The 23190-nt window shown below is 46.4% G+C and overlaps 1 protein-coding gene across 46 annotated transcripts in view; it reads right to left on the minus strand.

Moving 5' to 3' along the window:
- rims2a (regulating synaptic membrane exocytosis 2a) overlaps window positions 1-23190 on the minus strand; it is a 1202647-nt gene that overhangs the window by 95295 nt on the left and 1084162 nt on the right. The gene's annotated exons all lie outside the window — the stretch shown is intronic.

A 23190-nucleotide genomic window follows, 5' to 3' on the forward strand; every position in this document is an offset into this window, starting at 1 on the left:
AGCATGGTTGCAATCCATATTTTGAATTCAAGTCAGTGGTGGGGGCGGGGGGGGGGGGGGGAGGAGGGTGGAATGGAGGTACAGCCAACTACTAGCTGCTGAATCATCTCCAGGGCTTGTGCTGTGCTGGGAAGTTGCAGCTGACATGGTCGGGGCCACCAGCATCATCCCTAGGACCTGAGATAGCCAATGACCTCACATGAGCTGCAAAGGTCAGTAGAGCTCTTCAGCTCTCTACCTCTTTCAACACCTCAAAACACTTCATTCATCCCCATCATAATCAACAATTCCCTCCCCTTCCCCTTCCATCACTTCAGTCAGCATACAATCACGAATTCGCACTGAAACACCTCTTTCTCTTTCTAAATAAATTCAGTTCTTCCTCTGCTCTTACCCCACATGGGAACATAATTCCCTTTTCCTTTCTTCTTCTCTTAATGCCTCAAGGGAAAATGCTCATCGTTGTTTCCAAATCCCTCCACGTTCTTGTGCCTCCCTTGATCTGTAATCTCCTCCAGCCCTACAACCTTCAAGATCTCTGCATTCCTCCAACTTTGGCCTCTTGGGCACGCCTGGTATTAATTGCTCCATCATCGGTGGCCATGTCTTCACCTGCCATAGCCCTGATCTTTGGATTTACCTCCCTAAACCTTTCCATCTCTCTCGCTCCCCCTCCCCCTATGGAACACCCGTTAAAATCTACCTCTTCGAACGAGCTTCTGGTCAATTGTCTTAATATCTCCTTATGTGGCTTGGCTGGGGACGCTTCTCTACATTAAAGGTGCTAAATAAATGCACACTGCTGCTCTTCTCACATCACAGCACTTGTACAAGCCAAAACAGCTTCAGGCACTGATTCCTCACTTCACACTAAATATACTTCCATTGGCATCCACCCCCCCCCCCCCCCCCCCACCCTCATTCCATTTTGCCTTTTCACCAGTGCTCAACACATGCTCCACGTACTTGAACCCCACACATCTCCATGGACCTTTTCCACAGTCACTCACTCGCACCCTCTCTGCAGCACAGGCCACTGCATGATGTGAGGGAAAGGGTCAACACTGTACCCAACATAATACTCCTCACCAGAGGAGAGTGAGAAGCCGCAGAGGATAGTGGCCCGGGTAGTCATGAGGATCTTGGAAGGAGAAGCTGAAAGCTTCCTATCGTGGTGCTTGTCTCCCCCAAGGTTATTATAACTCAACCGCTCAACATATCCTTCTATTCTACCCCCCCTCACGTATCTAAATAGCTTCCCATTTGTTTATTTGTAATCCTTTATTCACCTCAGCAAATATTCAGAAAGGTTTACAATTTTCAAGACGCTCCTGTTTTGCATGTGCCAAAACACCAAAGGTATCGGAGCAGGAGCAGTTACTGATGATGGGGACAGTCTGAGGAGGTAGCTTGTTGGAGGGACAGTCTGAGGAGGCAGCTTGCTGGAGGGTCGGCCTGAGGAGGCAGCTTGCTGGAGGGACGGCCTGAGGAGGCAGCTTGCTGGAGGGACGGCCTGAGGAGGCAGCTTGCTGGAGGGACAAAGTCTTCCTCCAGTTCAGGCAAAGAAATCAGTTTCAGAAAAAAGAAAATGCTGGAGAGTCTCAGCAGGTCTGACAGCACCTGTAGACAGAGAATGAGTTGGCTAGGTCATCATGTGTTGCCCATCTTTAATTGCCCTTGAGAAAGTGGTGGTGAGCTAACTTCTTGAACCGCTGCCGTCCATGTGATGTAGGTACACCCACTTTGATGTTAGACATGGAAATCCATGATTTTGACCCAGCGACAGTGAAGGAACGGCGATATATTTCCATGTCAGGGTGGTGTGTGACATGGAGGGGGAACCTTTAGGTGGTGGGGTTAAGACCATAAGACATAGGAGCAGAATTAGGCCACTCGGCCCATCGAGTCTGCTCCGCCATTCAATCATGGCTCATATTTTCTCATCCCCATTCTCCTGCCTTCTCCCCATAACTCCTGATCCCCTTATTAATCACGAACCTATCTATCTCTGTCTTAAAGACACTCAATGAATTGGCCTCCACAGCCTTTTGCGGGAAAGAGTTCCACAGATTCACCACCCTCTGGCTGAAGAAATTCCTCCTCATGTCTGTTTTAAAGGATCGTCCCTTTAGTCTGAGATGGTGTCCTCTGGTTCTAGTTTTTCCGACAAGTGGAAACATCCTCTCAACGTCCACTCTATCCAGGCCTCGCAGTATCCTGTAAGTTTCAATAAGATCCCCTCTCTTCCTTCTAAACTGCAACGTGTACAGACCCAGAGTCCTCAAATGTACCCAGGTATCTGCTGCTCTTGTCCTTCTAGATGGTAGTGGTTGTGGGTTTGGAAGGTGCTGCCCAAGGAGCCTTGGTGAGTTCCTGCAGTGCCCTGAATGGATGCTGAATTTTTCTGGCATTTCCTTTCTTGTTATACATTTGCATAATCCTGTTTCTCTGGTCAGACACACCCGAACATTAATGTATCATTTTCTATTGAGGAACACTGACGGCTGCTGCTCTGGCGCCAAGCTGGCAAAGTATATTCAGGCATTGACAGTCTGGACAATGGCAGCCTGTCACTGTTGCAAACCTATGTGTGCCACTTCTTTTAAGCACTTTAAGACCTGAAGAAAAAAATGGTTTGAACAGCACTGTGAAGCAGCTCTTTGATACTTCAATGCACTGTCCGGTGGGATTGGCAGAGATCTAGATAATACTTGCAAATCATGATAGGGAGCAGTTATTAAGTTCAGCGGTGAACATCTTAATTTAAGTACACAGTGGTTAAATGCTGCAATCACTAAAAAAAAAACCCAGGGTTAATGACTATATTTCTGCTGGGATTAATTTTGCCAGATTCAACAACTTTGCAAGTACAATTTCCCAAAAAATGAAATCAACGTTCACTGATTAAACGTGAATGGTCGAGATATAAGTAGATACAGAGTAAAGTTAGATGTAACATAATTGCTTTCAGTCCCTTGCCTGTTACTTTAGTGCAGGTTAAAGTCCTCTTTAACACAATGGAAGTAATAATGATTTGGTTGCAGTTCTAGTAATTAAAAATAATCATGGCGTAAATCTGCTGGTCACTAAATCATCAGAGGCTGGATGTACGATTGGGATGTGTGCCGGGACTCTGGGAGTCCTGACATGATGACTTAAATGGAAATTGCCTGCGAAGTTTAAACTTCCGATGGGAAATTCTCAGTTCCCAGGACCCTCGCGAATATCTCTGACCCACGTTTTCGAGTCAGAGACTTCTGGATGTTCCTCATATTTGGATAGTTACCCAGGAAACGTTGGATGGATTAAAACCTAATCTAAAATCTGGGTAACTGTACAATTGACCCTCCACGCATTCACACTGCACACCCCACACCCCAGTCACCTGACAACCTTTCTTTCTACCCCCCCCCCCTCCCCCCGGCCACATGACTACATTCCCAACCCGATTTTCCCTCCTTTCTCTGAGAAGAATGATAAATAGACAACTAATTGCAGGTTTGAACTCTGACAAGGTAGAGCACAGATACCAGGAAACCCTGCCAAGCAGTGTGGTAAACATGGCAATTCACCATAAAACATATATGTGCAATGCCTTAGCATCATCCTTACGACAACATGAATGCATACATAATCAAATAATGATGGTACCAGATATCAGTGTGGATCTTCAGCGAGAACTACAAACCAATTGAAGTAGGCACATCTGCCACACAAATAACACTTAACAGCAGGGATAATCTCAAAAAGTCTTCACCATGTTGATGGAGAAAGAACTCAAGACAGTGATATGCCAAAGATCTTTACATAGAAAATTGAACAGTAAACTCAAGTGGCAATGCCACTAGAGGATTAAAGTCTGTTTCAAATGAGAACAGGAATAGACTATTCCAACCAATGAATCAATTTCACTACTCAATTAGATCAAAGCTGATCTGCATCTCAACTCCATTTACCTACCTTTGATCCCCATCCCTCGGTAACCTCACTTAAGAAAAATCCATTGATATGTCTTAAAAAATTAGACACAGCACCCACAGTCATTTGAAGGACAGAGATACAGATTTCTAATACTCTGCATGCGAAAAGATTGCTTACTGATTTCATTCCTAAATGTCTCTTTACTTGAGTGTCATCTGCAAATTGGGCAACTTTCTATTCCTTCATTCAAGTCACTTATATAGTAATTAAAAGTTGAGGCATCAGTACAGATTCCCTGAGAAGCATCACGTGCCACACCCCTTCAATCATGCTGTACTTTTCCTGATAATCATTTATGTAGATACAGAGATACAAAGGCAAAAAGGGGATTCTGACTGCCAAGACTAACCAGGATTTTCCTCCCCCTTCGCAGTGTGTCCTGCTGTGGCTGAGGGCGGCTCCCCAGTGGCTGGCAGTAGCATCTTCTGGTCCCACTGTTACCACCAGCCCTCATCCCCGCATAACCCACAGCGGCAGGGAAGCGGGACAGAAAATCCCACCCAGAGACTTGATACATAAAAATTCACCAAAAGATTTGTCTTGTTATGCTCTTGGCGTAGCATAAGCTGTTTCCTTGATGTTCACTCTGAAAAAGGAAGGTTCAGACGTGGAGATAACTTCAACACGTTTTTTAAACTATTTACAATTCTCCTACTCGGATTCGCCTCTACTGTTAATCCTTCTATAGTTACTCAGACTGACGAACTAGTCTGCTACAATCCACATGGTGGGTGTGATGTGTTGAATCAACCCTGTGTCTGTATTCACTGAGTGTCTCCACTGGAAAGAGAAAGATCATGTGTGCTGTGTCCGTTATATATGGGTTGGTGTAATGCCCTCCTGTGGTAGTGTCACCTCTGTGTCTATTGTGAATGCCCATTGGTCGTGTCCTATCCTACTGACCTATTGGTTGAATGTCTGTGTGTCATGTCTCTGGTGCTCTCTCTAGTGTCTAGCTAGTCTACGTGTACTTACATTAACCCCTTGTGTATCTACAGTGATGCATATCACCACAAGATTCTGATCAAAAAACGAACTGGAGATTCCTATTGCAACATGCCTGCATACCAGAGCTTTGGATCCCTCTGAAAGAGCCTTTCAGATATTCAATTGCAATTTAGGTAATTTGTCTAATCATTGCCTCAACAATTTTCTACAGGCCATGTACAAAAATCACTTTTAATTTGAAATTTGTACTTTACTTATTTCCATATATATATAAATATAAAACAGTACAACAAACAATGGAGTGAACTCGAAAGGTATTGTGTGAAAATAAATTGGTGAATTAGCTTTCATTCTGGACCTTAGTTTCAACTTGTGGTAAAATTACAACTGGGAGGGCAAAATGCTGCAACGTTCATTGCTTGTCGCTCACTATTGCAAGGTTTACAATATAGAATTAACACACTAGTACACAACTGACTGTGTAGAATGAACTCCCTCTCAGGGGGAAGCCATGTTGCGAGTCTTTTTAAACAAAATTACCACCCTATTACATCATCATCATACATTGTCACACCCTTGACATTAATTCATGCAGTAGAATTTTATGGATAGTGAGCGATCGACGCTTGTAGTCCTGAGAGTTGGCACATATTGTGCTTCCGCCGACTCCTGAAAGCCCATTACCACTTAACGCTCATTTGAGTGTTGATTGGCAGTGGGCAAGAAGTCTGTCCACCCTTGGGAGCAGGACCCACCTGTAAAAGCTGCTGCCCAATCTGATTGGTTGACAGCTCTACAACCCAACCAGACACGTTGCTGCAGTAGCCAGAAGCGGTATTGCAATGCTCTTCCTGGAACAAAAGTCCTGGGACCGTTTTAAGAGTGGGTCCAGGGACGTGGAGAGCAGCGGATACCCTGGGGGTCCGACAGGGGAGGCAATCATGGTATCAGAGGTTAGGCCAGGAGGGCGATAGCTAGCTAGAACTCTAAGGTCCTGGAGTAGAGGGTGCACCATCTCTGACAGGACCTTCAGATTGAGGTGCCCTAACCCCCCTCTTCCTGACCAAGATGGAGAGAGTCTTTTTTCTCTGTTTCCCGCCGTACTTACACCTGCTCCCGCCAGCCTACAAATTGAGGCTGCGTACGAGAGGGACTTTAACTGGTCACTTAAAGGCTTTAATAGGTGAAAGGGTGGGTATCCCACCTGAGGTCCTGCCCACCCAGAGGCCTTGCCCACTCAAGCACGAAACTGTGTCTGGATTGGGACGGTCGGGTTCCCGGGGGGGAGGGGGGGATCCTGTCTATTCAATTTTACTTTCCTCCACTTCAGAACCATCTTGGGGGAGCGTAAAATTCTGCCCATGCAGTCTTTGAGCCAGTGGGTTAGCAGCGGGACACAGTAGTTCCAGTAGAGACCCACCAGGGGGTGTCCATGTGCTTGAGAAGGGCACTATGAACTAACCTGAAGCCTCGCACTAAAAATAAGAGTAACAATATTTATAACTGGACCAGAAATCCTTCCAAGTAGGATCTTCTGGGCGTTATTCAAATAAAAAGGAACAAAATCCCAGAGCAAGCGTGTTTAGCCACGTGTTTCCCAGCGCTCGCAGTGCTGAGAAACACATGGCTATAAAACGCCACCCGCGTGAGATAAGGGGCCTAAGTGGGGAATGTCTTGTGCACTGAGGAGCTCTGCTTACCGGAACTCCTCAAGGCAGCAAGCGATCGGGACACCATTTTTAAATAGGGTCCCAAACTTCAAGGCCTCCAACACGACCTCCGAACTCCCAGGGCCCAACACATTTATGGGAAGGTCCCCACCCCCCGCCAACATCCGCGCACGGCACCTTGGGCACAATCGTCAGCGCTCAAAAAAATGCCATCTTGGCACATTGGCAATGCCAATTAGGTACCACCCCTGCCAGCTGGCAGTGCCACCTGGGCACCTTGGCAATGCCAGGGTGGCACCAGCAGTGCCAGGTACCACCATGCCCAAAGTGCATGAACCTGGGGTCCTCCGATCCCCTGGGAGATCCCCACGCGTGCCGATCCGTCCGGTGCATGTTTGTGGAGGCCAGTGCTGAACAGCGCTCGCCTGAGGTCTCCAAGGTGAATGAGATTGATCCCATGCCTTGGATAACTCAGGAATCTGAACATTAAAGTGAGACTAGCTGTCTCGCTCTAATATGTAGATTTGCTAAAATGTGGGACGAATATACATCGCAACATTTCGCGAGATCGTGTTAGATCCCGTGAGGCGCTGCGAGCCGGGTAGATCCTGGGTCCGGGGTCTCCTGGCTTCTAATGGCTAGGCTACGCTGGGCTGCTTTTCTGGTGCAGCCTGGCCATTAGATCACACCCCCGGTCCCCATTCAGACACCCATATTAATGAAGTACATTTCGCTTTTATTTTAAGATTTTCGATAAGTTGATATTTCACCCACCAATACAAAAATAGGCTCATTTCTGTACATAATGAACTCAGTCAATTTTTAAAGATTTATAAGTTGTCTCCTGCATTTCATTACGTTTTAATTTGATCTGCTGAAAGCAGAAATTAGTGAATCCAGTTTAATGTATTCATATTTATATACTGTTTGAGATTTTATTTAAAAATTATCTTCCTGATCAACCACTACATCAAAGTCAGAGTCATAGTCACACAGAAGTAGTCCATTTGGCCCATTTAGTCTATGCTAGCTCTCTGTAGAGCAAGTCAGTCAGTTATTTTCCCCAGAAACCTATTCAATTTCCTTTTTAAATCATTGATCATCTTCACTTTCACCAGCCTTTCAGCCAGTGAGTTCCAGGTCATTAACATTTTGCTTCCAAAAATGTTCTTCCTCACATCCCCCAGCATGTCTAACCCAAAATCCTAAATCTGTCCGTCCTTGTATCATCAGTTAATGGGAACAGCTTTTGCTTTATCTTCTTGCTCTAAACCTGTTGTAATCTGTACACCTCTAATGTTCCTTAAACTCCTTTGTTCCAAGGAGAAGAACCCCCGCTTCTCCAAGGGGCAGCACGGTAGCATTGTGGATAGCATAATCGCTTCACAGCTCCAGCGTCCCAGGTTCGATTCCGGCTTGGGTCACTGTCTGTGCGGAGTCTGCACATCCTCCCCGTGTGTGCGTGGGTTTTCTCCGGGTACTCCGGTTTCCTCCCACAGTCCAACAATGTGCAGGTTAGGTGGATTGGCCATGAGAAATTGCCCTTAATGTCCAAAATTGCCCTTAGTGTTGGGTGGGGTTACTGGGTTATGGGGATAGGGTGGAGGTGTTAATCTTGGGTAGGGTGCTCTATCCAGGAGTCGGTGCAGACTCAATGGGCCAAATGGCCTCCTTCTGCACTGTAAATTCTATAATTCTATAATTCTAATCTGACCTTGCAGCTAAAATCCCTTGACCCTGGAACCATTCAGGTAAATTTCCTCTACACCTTCTCAAGGACCCTTGAGCCTTTCTTAACATGTGTTGACCAGAATGGGATACAAAACTGAACCGGAGCTTTATAAAGGTTCGACACAGCTTCCCTGCATTTCTACTCAATGGGGTGGACCTTTAGTACAGGCTGTCTGGACTCAATTTCAGGATTCCCAGCCCCTTTCCCAATTCCCTCAATATTTGTCAAAGGGAAATAAGTGTGTGGGCTACTGCAGATAGATGTCTGGGGGCTCATCTAAGTCTCATTTTGTAACTTTAGCTGAGCCTAATTTTTGTTAACCAGACCTTTGTGTGGTACTTTGTCAATGCTTTCTTGAAATCTATACAGACAACATCCACCACATTCCCTTCATCAACTTTCCCTGTTACTTCATCAGAAAACTCAATTAGATCAGTCAATTACAATCTGCCTTTTACAAACCCGTGTGGCTCTCTTTTACTAACTCGAACCTCTCCAAGTGCCTGTTAATGTTTTCCCTACTTATTGTTTCTATTACCTTACCCCACTGGAGTTAAACTGACTGGGCCTGTAGTTACTAGGACTGTCCTTGCAGCCTTTCTTGAATGAAGCAGCACGGTAGCATAGTGGTTAGCACAGTTGCTTCCCAGCTCCAGGGTCCCAGCTTCGATTCCCGGCTTGGGTCACGGTCTGTGTGGTGTCTGCATGGTCTCCCCATGTGGGTTTCCTCCGGGTGCTCCGGATTCCTCCCACAGTCCAAAGATCTGTAGGTTAGGTGGATTGGCCGTGCTGAAGTGGCCTTAGTGTCCAGAAAGTTTAATTGGGATTACTGGGTTAAGGGGATGGGGTGAGGAGGCGTGGGCTTGAGTGGGGTGCTCTTTCCAAGGGCTGGTGCAGACTCGATGGGCCGAATGGCCGCCTTCTGCACTGTAAATTCTCCAAAATTCTAAAAAATATATAGTTCTATGAAATGAACATTGCCATAACCCCAGAGGACCATTGTTCTGACACCCTGGGTTAGTGCCACAGGCCCTGGAGTCCCAACACAAGTGAATTAACCAATAATTTGTATAAAGTTTCTAAGATCTTTGGCACTTGATGTATCCAATGACTTACAGGCACCATATTTGTATGTGAAACACACAACTTTATTTCTCACAACAATAGAGATCAGACATTCAGTAATTATACTAGAACAATGGGCAGTTAATCTACTACTCCCCACTTTTACCATCCCACCCTCTACCTAAACACGCACAAGGCACACACACGCAGAAGGAGGGGGGAGGAGAAAAATAAAAGGGATTAATGTGAGACGCAAGATGAATGTCCTTGCTTCAGATATTGAAATTGTTTTCCAGCTGACTGTCTTTCCAGGATGCAGAGTGATTGGGAACCACTGGTTGGACGGCTAATGAGGATTCTCTGGCTGGAACATACAGTCTGAAACCCCAGACTTTGGGATACCCTTGGGGAGCCACTTTCACTTTTATTAACCTGTGCCTTCACTCAGACGTTCTGCTTCAGGCATGTATAATTCTTATTTGTTTTCAACTTCACCAGAATGTCCTCCAGCTTTACAGAATTCCCCTCTGTTATGGGCCAGGGCTTAGAAACTCCAAAGTGTATTATGAAGTTCACCTGACCGATGACCTTCATGTTGAATTTGGCGAGGATGAGCACAAAAGCCTTTGCTTCAGTTGTGATTCATCAGACTTCTTAGGCGCTTTTACCAAAATAAGATACCAACTGATAGTTTGTAGCACTTTGAAGTTACGGCATAAAATCCATTAATGGCAATTGAGGATACAAAGTTACTGTGGATGTCTTATTGATGCATATTGGAAGTGGATTTTATGCTTGCGTTTTCTATCTTCTCCCACCTTCTTTCCAGCTGCTCACTTGAAAAACTTGCTCATTTGTATTATGAATATAATAAAAGATAAAATGCCAACTTATTCCACATCCTTTTCATGACATCCTGAAGCCAGAAGTTGGCTCATGTAGCAAAGAACAAGAACATATCTATATTCTATTTGGAAAAGAAAAATGCTGAATTGGCTTTGTGTGTGTGATGTAAATCCTTATCCTCAGAAGTCAATGTGAAGAGAATTAAGTTTAATCATTGCGGTTTTGTGGAGAGTACGGAAATATATTTTGCACAATTAGTGAACAATTATTGGACTTTTAAACAAAAAAAAGGGCATTGCCTTTAGATCAGAGTTTCTGCAAAATAAGTGACTGGTTTAATAATTTTTTTGCAGATGCAGAGTAATTATGGTAAAACAACCTTTATCCCATCTGCCACACTCAAGAAGTCACAGGACATTTGATCGGAAATCATCATCTACAGTGGAAACAGACTCAAGAGTGAGGAAGTCTTCATGATACTTATTGCAATGCCCATATTACATAATGGACTTCATTTTCTATCACTTGTATTTGCTTTAGGCATTATTCTGCCTGGAACAGGTTTTGCTTTATCTTCATTGCAACAGTGACAGCACTTCAAAAAGGCTTCAAAACTGTAAAATATTTTGGGACATGCCAGGGTTGTGAAAGGTGCTGTACAAATAAGTCTTTCCTTTTTTTCTCAGACTCATGTTAATAATGGCCACGATAATCTTCCTGTACACTCTGTAGTCTGTAATGTCTGTCTCTTTGTTGACTCGTCTGAAATCGATCGACAAAAAATAATTTTCTTCCCAATTATTTCCTTTGATCTGCCAAAGGGATTTGCTGGGAAAATGATCAATTTGGCAGACCTTCAGAAACCTTACACAAGGGCCAATCTTCCTGCGTGAGATTGATCAGTGAATGTTTTTTTTAACAATCTATTCAAATTTTTCAATTTATATAATACAAAATAACAGAATAGAATAAAACACAAATACAAGCATAAAACCGCCAAAACATAGCCTTACGCCTCACACAGCCTGACCCCGCTCCCCCCACTCCCGCTTAGCAACTAATGGTGACCAACTCCTTGAAGTAAACAATAAACAGCTGCCATCTTCGGTAAAAAAAACACAATTGACCCTCTCACGGTGTACTTGACTTTGTCGAGGTGTAGGAACTCTATCAGAGCTCCCAGCCACACTGGGGCAGTGAAGTTGACCTCCACCCCAGCATTACTCGTTCCAGGCAGTCAGGAAGGCGAAGGCCAGGACATCGGCCCCCGCGCCCATCTGCAGCCCTGGCGAGTCTGACACCCCAAATATGGCCACGAAAGGGCAGGGCTCCAGCTTAATTTTCAGAATGGCTGACATGGTGCGAAAGAAGGAGACCCACAAGCTTGGGGTAGACCGAACATGTGCACGTGGTTAGCCGGACCTCTGGAGCAGGGCTCGCACCAGTCTTCTACCCCTGCAAAGAAGCGAGTCATTCTGGACTCAGTCAGGCATGCCCTATAACAGGGGTGGGCAAACTTTTCCGTGTAAGGGCCACATTCAGCAATTCACAATTTTAAAGGGCCGCATAGTATATTAAGTAAAATAATTACTTCACCCGGTTATGATTCTGGGCACCTCATATAGAACATAGAACAGTACAGCACAGAACAGGCCCTTCGGCCCTTGACGTTGTGCCGAGCAATGATCACCCTACTCAAGTCAACGTATCCACCTATACCAGTAAGTAACCCAACAGACCCCCCATTAACCTTAAAAAAATATAATTAAAAATGTTTTAAAAACTTTTTTTTTTAATGACTTGGTGGGCCGCATAAAGACCTTTGGCGGGCCGCATGCGGCCCGCGGCCCGTAGTTTGCCCACCCCTGCCCTATAAACTACTTTGAGTTGGATTAAACCTCGCGCATGAGGACTTGCACAGGGCCTCATTCCACACCTCGTCATCTAATATAGGCCCTAACTCCTCCTCCCACCTAGCCTTAACCCCCTCCACCGACACTGGGTGAGTGAATGTTGTCAGGCTATTTAGTTTACAAAGACATTTTAGCTGAGCCAATTCAATTTTCATATATGTGAACACACAAAGGGTGGGATTTTCCAGCCCCTTCCACTGGCGGAATGTTCTGGTCCCGCCAATGTCAACAGGGATTTAAATGAAGGCTGGAAAATCTCGGCAAAAGTATTGGTTTAATGTCACTGCCATTTCCTCATTCCCTTTGATAGTTTCTCCTGTTTCTGCCTTTAAGTGACCAATGAAATTCCTACTTTCATCTAAAGTGGCCTTTTCAACCTCCAAACCCTACTACTGATGTCAGGCTGAGCGAATGGTTGAGATATCACAGATTATCACTTGTAATTTTCCTGATTGCAATCGCTACAAATGCCACTTCTCAGGAAATCAGTCCTGTCTATTGGATTTCAACTATGTGACATATTTCACAGGTCTATAGCAGATATTCACTCAGGCCCAGCATTGTAGGTCATTCTGCTGGTATGCCTTATATTCTCCATGACCAGGAGTACACCTTTTCAGATCAATATCTAATTATCTGACCCAGGTATTGGCACTCGGGCTCTTGTTGCAAGTAATAATAATAATAATCGCTTATTGTCACAAGTAGGCTTCAATGAAGTTACTGTGAAAAGCCCCTAGTCGCCACATTCCGGTGCCTGTTCGGGGAGGCTGGTACGGGAATTGAACCCACACTGCGACCTAATACTCACTAAAAAATTGTAACATCGTAGTGACCTTGAGTGTAACCAACTAAATAGCTTATTTTACATAGACATATAAATGACTGCATTTAATCCATAAAACACATCAGGCACAATTTAACGGAAACATTTTGACATGCCATTTTGGGCGCGAATGATGGGGTGTTTTCCGACAGTCGCGTTGGCGAGATCGCAGCCCGTATTTAACGGCACTTAGAGAAATGAGCCCTCATCAGCGTCTTCCCAACATTGGCTGCCTCGTCATCTGATTCGTTGGACTCGTGCCCCAGTGTCTGACTGCTAAACGCTCCCTCAGCACTCACTCCCAGTCAACACTCAAGCATGGCAATGCACAGACCTGCTCTTTGCTTTGTGGATGCCGGCCCGGCCTGGCTCCTGGATGGGACAGCTGTTCCCCCAAGGGGGGTTGGAGGGCCAACATCAAGGAAAGCAGTGCTGCCTGGGAGACAATGGCAGTGGCTCTCAGCATGACCAGGACGACCGCCATACTATGTCAGAAGAAGACTGATGAGCTCCACCAAGATGCATGGGTAGGTTAGCACCTCTCTCCTGATATTGGTTCCGACTGCCACCCCTCAAATTCCCAACCACCCCAGAAATGTGAATCCTGACCTCCTATGAGGAACGGGCCCTGGATATCAGGGGGGATGACCGAGGGGAGAGCAGTCACTGACAGTGAGGTTGGCCTGCGCCGCTGAAGTGAGGCTTCATTGTCCCTTCACCCAGATGACCTGTTTCAAGTGAGTTGGTCACGTCAGACAAAATGATATTTCCCTCTCACTGACCACATGTCCATTGTCTCTCAAGATGTCCATCTGATGGGGCTGGGCCATCTGGAGTCGTCCCTCCTTCACCACCCAAGAGACAGTCTTGGGAGAGAGTTCCGAGGAAACCACCATCCATTGATCACAGTTATCATCCACACCTTCCACCAGCAGAGACACATACCTCGGTGGGCAATATTAGTAAATAGGCTTTGGGGCCACAATCTGGTGAGCACCACATAGTTGCTAATGCACATCAGGTGGAGGCAGGAACATTTAAGTGAGTCAACACCCAGATGTCTTCTGAATCCCAGGGCAGAGCTGAGTCCCAGTCAGATGCCGAGCCTCTGAGTGTCTCAGAGTTGCTGGTGTATAACGTCGGTTGAGCTTCTGTCGCGACACGACGGACTTCCTACAGAAACTCAGCACCCATGGACCAGTTGAACCAGGAAAATTCCTCATTACAATGGACGTCTCGGCACTCTACACCAGCATCTCCCATGACGACGGAATTGCTGCAAGAGCCTCAGTCCTCAACACCGACAACTGCCAATCTCCAGACGCAATTCTGCAACTCATCCGCTTCATTCTAGATCACAACGTCTTCACCTTCGACAACAAATTCTTCATCCAGACGCACGGAACAGCCATGGGGACCAAATTCGCACCTCAATATGCCAACATCTTCATGCACAAGTTTGAACAAGACTTCCTCATCGGACAGGACCTTCAACCGACGTTATACACCAGATACATCGATGACATTTCTTTCCTTTGGACCCACGGCGAAGAATCACTGAAACGACTACACAATTACATCAATAAGTTCCATCCCACCATCAGACTCACCATGGACTACTCTCCAAAATCAGCTGCATTCTTGGACATACTCATCTCCATCAAGAACGGTCACCTCAGCACTTCACTTTACCGCAAGCCCACAGATAACCTCACGATGCTCCGCTTCTCCAGCTTTCACCCGAAACACATTAAAGAAGCTATCCCCTATGGACAAGCCCTCCGTATACACAGGATCTGCTCAGACAAGGAGGAGCGTAACAGACATCTACAGATGCTGAAAGATGCCCTCGTATGAACGGGATATGGCGCTTGACTCATCGATCGACAGTTCCAACGCGCCACAGCAAAAAACCGCACCGACCTCCTCAGAAGACAAACACGGGACACAACTGACAGAGTACCCTTCGTTGTCCAGTACTTTCCTGAAGCGGAGAAACTACGACATCTTCTTCGCAGCCTTCAACACATCATCAATGAAGATGAACATCTTGCCAAGGTCATCCCCACACCCCCACTACTTGCCTTCAAACAACTGCGCAACCTCAAACAAACCATTGTTTGCAGCAAACTACCCAGCCTTCAGAACAGCAACCATGACACCACACAACCCTGCCATGGTAATCTCTGCAAGACGTGCCAGATCATCAACATGGATACCACCATTACACGTGAGAACACCACCCACCAGGTACGCGGTACATACTCGTGCGACTCGGCCAATGTTGTCTATCTGATATGCTGCAGGAAAGGATTTCCCGAAGCGTGGTACATTGGCGAGACCATGCAGACGCTGCGACAACGAATGAACGGGTATCGCGCGACAATCACCAGGCAGGAATGTTCCCTTCCAGTCGGGGAACACTTCAGCAGTCAAGGGCATTCAGCCTCTGATCTCCGGGTAAGCATTCTCCAAGGCGGTCTTCAGGACGCGCGACAACGCAGAATCGCCGAACAGAAACTTATAGCCAAGTTCCGCACGCATGAGTGCGCCCTCAACCGGGACCTTGGATTCATGTCGCATTACATTCACCCCCCACCATCTGGCCTGGACTTGCATAATCCTACCAACTGTCCTGACTAGAGACAATTCACACCTCTTTAACCTAGGGTTACCCCTATCCCTGGATCTGTAAAGATTTGATTACCCGCAAATGCTCGCATTCCAAGCACTGTCTGGCATCTTTGAATTTGTATATATCTGTTTCTGGAACATATCTCTTCATTCACCTGAGGAAGGAGCAGTGCTCCGAAAGCTCATGTTTGAAACAAACCTGTTGGACTTTAACCTGGTGTTGTAAGACTTCTTACTGTGCTCACCCCAGTCCAACATCGGCATCTCCACATCATCCTACGAGAAGCAGGTAAGGACGAGGGCCTCCCTCGTCCTCTAGGCATGCCAGGCCCTTGCTGTTGCCTGTCCTCCATACTCCAGTTCCTCCTGCGATTCCTCCCCAGGATCATCCACCATACCCTCCTGCAACATCTCCTCAGATGAGACTGCATGTCCCACTTCCTCCTCCTCCTGCATGTCACCCTCCACAACCTGGCACAGCAGACCACCACAGTATGGGAGACCCTCTGAGGGGTGTATGGCCAGAGCGGTTCAGGCATTTTCAGCAGTTTGATGCACCACTAAATGACAGCAAGGGTGGCAACGTGGGCCTCATTATGGCAATTATCTGCTTTGGACTCTGGCCTTTGCACTCGTTCATCAGCTAGGATCTCAGCATGTACCCCTTATCATCCAAGAGCCAACCCAACATCCTGGGGTGGTCCTCGAAAATGCCGGGGATCACCTGGTCCCAGAATGTAGCTGTCATGCATGCTCCCCCAGAAGTGTCTACACATGTGCATGATCTGGGAGTAGTAGCCGCACATGAGTTGAACATTCAGTGAGTTGAACCCCTTCCTGTTAATGAAGGGCACTCCTCGATGGCCCGGTGCACACAAGGCGGCATGCGTGCCATCAATCACACCCTGGCCCTTGGGGCAGCCCAAAGATGGTGGAGAATCCTACTGCCCAGGCATCTTGATGGTTTTGGCCCAACTCAAAGTTGATGTAGTCAGCTACCCGGGCATACAGGGCATCGATGACCTCACGGCTGCACTTGTCCCTGCTTGAGCCCTGGAATGATCCAGTGGCAGAAAGGTTCAGGGCTGCGATGACCTTCACGGCCACCAGGAATGGGTTTCCTCCTCCTCCACGCAGTGCCAAGTCCGCGCAGGTGTGGCACAGGTGCCACACTGTGTCTTTTATGAGATGTAACGTGCCACACTATGGGCGATATTCTCTGCAAATGCGGAGAATCGTAAAGACAGGCCGTGACCCACGGCAGCCTTCACGCCCACTTCCGGTGCCGGTTCTCCCCCCCCCCGAGCGGGGCTAGGAGCGCGGCCCCGTGCGTCACGGCAGCGCGGCCTTGATGACCGATTGGACAACGCCAACCCGCGCATGCACAGTTGGCACCTTTTCCCTCATCTGCCCCGCAAGATGTGGCAGCTTGATCTTGCAGGGTGGCGGAGGGAAAAGAGTGCGCCCGTTACGGACGCACGGCCCGTGATCGGTGGGCACCGATCGCGGGCCTATGCCCCCCTTCACATGGCCGTGGTACTGCCGTGCCAATCGGGCCCCCAGATGCCCCAAACGGGCATCTGGGGCCTGTTTCACGACGGCAGCAAGCAGGTGTGTTTGCTGCCGTGTTGAAACGGGCGTGAATGCCCGGCCGCTCGGCTTCTGAGAATCGTCGCTCACTGTAAAAAACGGTGAGCGGTGATTCGTGGCGTGGGTTGGGCGTGGGGGGGGGGGGGGGGGGGGGGGGGGGGTGGAGAATAGCGGGAGGACGTGAAAAATGTCGGGAGGCCCTCCCGCTAATCTCCCACCCCGCGAGGGGGGCGGAGAATTGCGCCCTGTGTCGTTTATGAGATGTAACCTCATGCGGCACACGCTGTTCATCATCTCGCAAGACCAACAACGCCTGTACATCTTGGGCCGTCGCTGGCGCCCCCTTCTGGGTTCCTCCTTGGTCTGATGGGCGGCCAGGTCTTCAGTGTCTGGGGCAGCCGGCTGCACAGGGGTGCTGCCTCCAGCCTGAACCAATGCTGCTGCCGCCTTCTCCGGTGTCTGGCTACCTGAGCTGCCACCAGCACTGCGAAGGCGTCCTCTTCAGTATCTACAACCCCAGCCATTCTGGCCTCTACAAGAAATTTGAGAAGGAGAGAGAGACCGACAATCTGTTAGGGCTTCCATTCTGGCACTCTCAAATCCTCCCAAGGCTCCACCTCCCTTACATTTCCCACCTTGTCTGAGTGTCATCGAACAAACCCATTGTGCTGGAGAACCTCGCTCTGCACACTCACTTCCGGTCACAACAGGAGCCCCAAAACCCCAGACCCCTGCCGGGAACATTAGGGAGACGGTGCCCAGCTGCACTCCCCTGATCCACACACCAACCCTTTGATCGCAAGGATATTCCCAGTGCTGAAGCTCAGCTCAGAGTATTTGACTGCCGGCTGCTGCCTCTATGGTGCTGACGCTTCTAGAGTTCAGGCAAACTGTTTAGGCATCAAAGTTTGATTGAAATGCGATGCAATAATCATCGTCTGAGACATGGCACGTCCACCCAGGGGAATGCACTTGAGAATATTTTATGTATTAAACAGTCAACTGTAACAAAGATTTGAAAATCAACTACGGAACATTCCACAGATCACACTAACCATTAAACAACACGGAAATGTCACCGTTCCGCATTGATACCAATAAAAAGCAATATCAGCTGATTTTCACAAAAAAACCCCACAGGATATCACCCCTGACAGGTTCCTCAACAGAAACAGAGGGTAAGCCTGAGAATTTGTTATCATGTCCAGAACATTGTCGTAGAAATGGTCTGTCCGTCTTTGTGTCACTTGTTCCACATATCAGTGCCATTCTCCATCCATGAGCGCGCAACCGTGCAAGCCCTCCCACACGGCCCAATCTCACCGGAACCAAATCCTGGCATTCACGTATTCCACTGGTGCTCAAGGTCCAGTTGAACATCCTGGACTTCCAGCATGATTAACCTGCAGTGACATTCCCATAAACTGCAGTACTCACCACACCAGCAACAAAAGCATCAGCAAACTGCAGAAGCATTTCTTCAATGGTGTCATCAAGTTGCCCATTTGTAACAATGTCATGCACCTGGTCCCATAGGTTCCTCTTGCTTCAAACCAGATTGCCTTCTGGACTCATGAGCCCGGTGTTCCAGGACTCGGGTATCTTAGGAAAAATTGTCCTTCTTTCTGATTACAGAAAAGGAAGGAAACAGCAAGGCAGCCTCCAGGCATTTTCAACCACCAGCAGGAGCAAGCAGCAAACACTGTGAGTTGTGAAATGCTCTCACAACCAACAAGGCCAATTCCTTATTTACAATAGCTTTCAGCTGTGAAGCTATAGACAGCTCACAGTCAAAGGAAGTTAAAGTGTCCATCAGCATGTACCCAATAACTGGGATCTGTCCTGGGGGTTTCTGGTCGGACAGACAGGCAGCAGGTGTAGTTGCCCCTGTTATGAGTGTCCACAATATATAAAGATGGCTGGTAGGCCTCATGGACGGTAAGTCCCTCAACCACCGCACCCCCCCCCCCTCCCCCCCCGCCACCAACACTGAGGCCGCAGCTCCAGCGCCATTGAGCTGGAAGGCACAACATGGAACAGGCTACTCACCTCCTCGGATCCCCTCAGCAGCCACTGCGCCAGCTTCACGTTTTTAACACGGAGCACTAAACGACACCCACTGGGGAGCCGGTTAATTCCCGGGAAGTCGTTACACTGGACTTCAATCCTGCTAATGAGGTGGAAATTTGTGCTAATTGGGGTTAATGATATGCACGCAGTGTTGGGTTAGATAGCAAATGGATTCATGCCCGGCACGGATCTCAATTTCTGCCTTCCTCGCTATTTAAGCGGCACGCTCAGATTCATGCGGGCGCAACGTGGTGGTTAAATCGCACCCATCGATTTTGTACCATTCCTCATACTATAAAATAAAAAGAATATGCAACTCCACTTCTATTATAGGCTAAACTCACTTACAGATTAGCAGTCCCTGAACTAACCAATTCCAACATTTTCTTCTGATGTACTTCATCTGCAGTAGCGTTGGGTCTCTGATTAACCAAGCGTGAAATCTCTTTGTGTTTAACTAATTATCTATTATGTGGTAGAAGGAATAAATAAGATCGAAGGTTCATGGGTCAATTATGCAAGTGGCATGAAATTTAATTGTGCCTCAGTTTGCATCAATTTATTCAAATAATTTACATATGCTCCCTACAAAGATTTGCTCAGAGACAAAGGGATATGATTGTAAGACTTCGACAGTTCTATTAATTCTTAGGGTTTGTTGTTCGTTTGTATCATCTATAGATTTCATTCTTTAACCACAGTTTAAATGAAATGCTTCAGTTTGAATTTCTCTTTGTGAGACGACGGGCAGTGTAGGCTGCTGGGACGCTTTACAGGAAGGTTGTTGTTTGTGAGAAATTACACAATTGTTTTCCAACTTTAGGTTGCTTGAGAGCATGGATTCAACCGTCAAATGATGTAATCAAGAGAGTTTTATTGGCAGTTTTGAAGAAATGGCTGAAAAGTAGTTTCGGATGACACCTTGAGGGATTGTGGGGTGTGGATTTTCCACCTATCCCGGGGCGTGTTTCCTGGTGGCGGGAGACGACCCACCATTGGCCAGATCGTCTGGTTCTGTCGCTGCCGATGGGATTTCCCATTGAATCCACCCCCCGGAGTCGGGAAACCCATGGCGGGGGTTCGCCATCGGCGGAACCGGAAGATCACACTGGCAAGAACAACCGGAAAATACCCCCCCACCCCATCTTTAAACAAAATTCATGCATTGATTCAATTGATTAGTTTCTGTATTGGAGGGAATCTATCCTTTCTGTTTTGAAATTGTGGTAGGAAGTATTTTTAACATTTGTTCTTAATAATTTTAGTATTTGTAGGAAATGTTAGAGTATGTTCATATGAATGTTTGTATGATAGGTGTTTGAGAAGAGGATGTGACTTTGTGAGTGTTCTGCATCGAAAGAAAATATGTTCATAATCAAATGTAAGCTCTGGAAGCCAAGGAAACAAAATGGCTTGCAGCCTAAGCCAATGGAAGTTGTGAATTTCCACTATTTCCAAATAAGGGATTCCAGAATAAATGAGAAGTGGGATTAAAGTTAGAAAATTAGAATCTTTGTTGACACCGTATTACCCTGGCTTCTGGGATATGACTCTTCTGGATACAGTTCAATGTCAGTTCAAAGACAAAGATGTGAAAGACATTGCCTGTGCTGGCAATGCACAAGGAATCTTTGGAACTTGAGGGACAAGTGATTCCCATGTTGTCCTCACTGTTTTTCGTTACGTATATGTTGTCCAGTCAAGCACAACTGAGGACCCAAGTGTTAGAAATTAAGAATTTGGAACGTAAAAGTATTAGTTATAAGGGTTTTACACCTCAAAAGCCTGGAATCGTACAATGATTGAAGTGTGTACGAGATATCCTGCATAATTGGTATGTGTCATAAAACTTTGGCTGTTAACCTGTCTCTCACTTGTTTCTTATGGATACAAAATCGTCACACAAATCTACACCTCTTTCATTGCATGTTATGCGTACCAATACCTCAGCACGGCACACCTTAAAGCAGCAACTTAAACATGCTGACAAACTCATATCGTCCAAGCGCTTCAAGTGATACAACCTGTAGAAAAGATGGGCTTCAGATTGGATACACACCAGCTATCAGTAACTTTGGGATACGCTTCACTGCATTACATTGGGTGAGCCATGCTTAGAGCTATAATCTTACAGCATAAAAGGAGGCTATTCACTCTAATATACCTGTGCTGGCCCTCAGAAAGAGCTAACATATTTGTCCCATTCCCTTGCTCTTTCCCCATAACCCTGCAATGTTCTTCCCTTTCAGCAGTTATCCAGTTCTCTTTGGAAATTAATCGCCTTCCGCCACCTTTTTAGGGAGTGCCGCCTTTCAGATCTCAATAAATTGCTCTCTAAAGAAATTCCCCCTTATCTCGCCCAAGACTCTGTTCCAGAATACCTTAAATCCGTGTTCTTTGCATGTGAACATGTTTGACAATGGGAACTTTCATAGAAGTTACAGTGCAGAAGGAGGCCATTTGGCCCATCGAGTCTACACCGGCTCTTGGAAAGAGCACCCTACCCCAAGCCCATACCTCCACCCTATCCTCAAAGTCCAGTAACCCCACCCAACACTAAGGGCAATTTGGACCCTAAGGGCAATTTAGTATGGCCAATCCACCTAACCTGCACATCTTTGGACTGTGGGAGGAAACCGGAGCACCCGGAGGAAACCCACGGAGGAACTGTTTCTCCTTATTTACTTTATCAAAACCCTTTATGACTTGGAATTCCGCTACAAAATCTTCCCTTAATCCTCTCAGCTCTTAGAAAATCAATCCCAGCATCTCTCGTCCCCTCCCAATAGATGAAATCTCTCATCCCCGATACCATTGCAGTAAAACTCCTCCTGCACCCTCCCCAAAGTCTTGATATTGACCTAAAGTGTGGTTCCTGGAATTGTACACAATACTCCAGCTCGATGTCTTATACAATTTTGCATTAATTTCTTGCTTTTGTGTTCTATGCTTCTCCTTAAAAAGCCAAGGATCCCAAATGCATTTTCAAGAGACTTATTAACCTGACCTGGCACCTTCAATGTTTTCTGTATGTGAATCCCCATGTCTCTCTGTTCATGCACCCATTTTCAAATGGTACCATTTTCTTTATATTGCCTCTTCTCAATCCAACATGCATCACTTCACACTTTGTATGTCGAATTTAATCTGATATTTGTCTGCCAATTGCATCAGTCTGTCTCCATCCTTCCAAAGTCTGCTACAATCCTCTATGCTATTTTTCTAAGTTTAATTTCCTCTGCAAATTTTGAAGTTATGCCTTGCAGTTCAAGTCATTAACATATATCAAAAAGATCACTGGTCCTAACACAAACCCCAAATGGTCACAGCTGCACACTTCCATCAAGATTAGGCTATTGAGTTGTATGATCAGCCATGATCGTGATAAATGCGCAGCAGGCTCGAAGGGCCAAAAGGCCTCCTCCTGCTCCTATCTTCTGTGTATCTATGTATCCTGCTGGACGAAAATTGCTACCACTACCCTCTGCTTTCTGTCCCTCAGCAAATTCACACCGTCACTGCCCCTTACAGTTTTACTAACCATTCTATTCTGTGGCACTTGACCAAATGCTTACTGAAAATCCATATACACAATATCAACTTCACAACCGTCATTCAATCCTTACTGTCATCAATTATTACTTCATATTACAGACAAACACAATTTGCTTTTAACAAAACTCTGCTGGCTGTAATTGATTAGCCTGGATTAAATTTGGATTTTCTTTACCAAATGGCAATTAATTTAGTCCCACCTTATTGTTTTGAAAAGTTTTGGCACTACCAATGTTACGCTGACTAACTTGGGTGGCGATAGCTGCTTGCTTGGATTATGTAAGAGTAGTGCAATAGTTAATACTGCAGTATTGGTCATGATGCTGCAATTTAATAACAGTTGTGGATAATGCTGACTCT

Source organism: Scyliorhinus canicula, chromosome 10 (assembly GCF_902713615.1).
Source record: "Scyliorhinus canicula chromosome 10, sScyCan1.1, whole genome shotgun sequence".
Taxonomy (NCBI): Eukaryota; Metazoa; Chordata; class Chondrichthyes; order Carcharhiniformes; family Scyliorhinidae; genus Scyliorhinus; species Scyliorhinus canicula.